General features: G+C 65.7%; 1 protein-coding gene across 6 annotated transcripts in view; it reads left to right on the top strand.

The window, feature by feature from the left end:
- Positions 1–1,074: 1,074 nt before the first annotated feature.
- Positions 1,075–1,759, top strand: part of CNOT4 (CCR4-NOT transcription complex subunit 4) — a 151,485-nt gene continuing 150,800 nt past the window's right edge. For all 6 annotated transcript variants that reach the window (XM_008053726.2, XM_008053725.2, XM_021710303.1 and 3 more), the window contains exon 1: positions 1,075–1,343. The gene's annotated coding sequence lies outside the window, so the exon portion shown is untranslated. The remainder of the gene's footprint in view (positions 1,344–1,759) is intronic.

Below are 1,759 nucleotides of genomic sequence, written 5' to 3'. Positions count from 1 at the left end.
CGTTGGGCAGGCTGGTCTCGAACCCGTGGGCTAAGGCAATCCTCTCGCTTCTGCCTCCCAAAGTGCTGGGATAACAAGCGTTAGTCACCACGCCTGGCTAATTGTTTTCTTACAAGTTATGGCACCTATGCATGCACGCACGCATTCATTCATTTATTTATAGAAAGCAGGATTTATTGAGAGGACAGAAAAATCTCCCACAGGAAGCAGACCTGATGGGGTTGCCTCATCTCTGCTTTTTAGTCGTGTACTTTTTAAAGTGACTGCCACGTCTCCCCTCTCCCTCATCTGCACACACCCACCAGAAGGGGGACAGGAGGTTTTGTTTTGCTCACCGTTGTGTTCCCAGCACTTGGAGCAGAGCCGGCGCACGGAGGAGCTCGGTGGATGCGTGCTCAGCGAACCGGGCAGAACACACGCAACCAGCAGCCTCGGCCGCTGGCGTCCCCGGAGGCGAGCTGCGTGCCTCGGGCGTTGTAACACGAAGGCGGAATCCTCGACTTCACACTCACAGAAACACGTGCCCGCAGGAGCGCGGCGGCGCTGCCCTGCGCAGCTGGGACGCTTCGCTGGGTGATCGCGGCGGGAGGGGGTCACGGGTAGTGGCCCCAAATACGCGAAGACGGGGAAACGGGCTCACGCTCGCCCTTGACCAGCGGGTGCCCAGGCGGTCCCGAGTCTCAGTCCGCCCGCCGCCTCCACGCCTCCCGCCCTTCAGAGATCTGTCGCGGGCGGGGCAGAGAAGAGATACTCTTGGCTCCCTCCAGTCTGGCTAAGTGCTCCCAGAGTTTTGGTATCTCACTTTTCAGCAAACACAGAGGAACCGGAACCACTAACGAAAAGCGCCGGACAAATGGCATTGGCATCGCACACGCAGGCCGCGAAAGAGGCAAAGCACCAAGGTAGGGAGCACCCTCGCCGCCGCGTGAGGCGGGCGCTCCCGGCCGCCCGCAGTGAGGACTCCAACTCCCGGCCTGCCCCGGGGCGCCACCCTCCCCCTCCCGCCGAGAACTATAACTCCCAGGGTGCTGCGGGAGCGCCGCCGCACCTCCCACTCGGCTGCCGCCGCGACGTCCGCCCCTCCCCCGCCCCTCCCGGCTGGAGCGGCGTGCGCCTGCGCACGGGAGCCCGGAGGAGTCTTACCCTAATGTAAGATGGTGGCCCGTCTGGCTGTGGAACCCACCGAGCGCTGAGAGTCCCTCTCTCGGCCGTAAAGGTCGGACTCACTGAAGCAGTCAGGCCCGGTTCTGAAGAGTTTCCCCCAGACACTCGTTCAGCGGTCTCTCGTGAGGACGCGGCAGCGCGTGGAGTCGGCTGAGGGGAGAGCGAGGCACGGCAGACGGGTGAGTCTACGCGGGGCTGGGCTTCGGGGAAACCGGGACTGCCGGGCTACGAGAGCGCGTAGGCTTCGCGGGGACCGTGCAGGCCGCACCCCTTCTCCCCACCCCCGCCGCCTCCTCGCCCTCCTCCTCCTCGGCCTTCCTCCGGTTCCCCGGACGCCGCAGCAGGTACCACCGGGAGGGAGCGGCACGGCCGCGGGCGCCGGCTCCTTCGAGAACGTCTCAGGCTGGGCGCCGGGCGGCTGCTCGTCCCGGCTTTTCCCCTGCATCTTGTAGGGGCAGGTCGCGGTCCTTCTTGTTCCCAGCCCCCTTCCCCTCCTGACGTCCTTTCCCGCCGGCTGTGTCTCCGGAGCCCTGAGCCTCACTCCGCCCCAGCCCGAGCGGCGGCCGCTTCCGAGCCCCCCGCCCCCCCGGCCCCC

This window comes from Carlito syrichta, unplaced genomic scaffold, assembly GCF_000164805.1.
Source record: "Carlito syrichta isolate Samal-C Ts95f unplaced genomic scaffold, Tarsius_syrichta-2.0.1 Scaffold288411, whole genome shotgun sequence".
In the NCBI taxonomy this organism is placed as follows: Eukaryota; Metazoa; Chordata; class Mammalia; order Primates; family Tarsiidae; genus Carlito; species Carlito syrichta.
The sequence above is the reverse complement of the archived record's forward strand: the minus strand, read 5'-3'. Positions and strand labels throughout refer to the sequence as shown.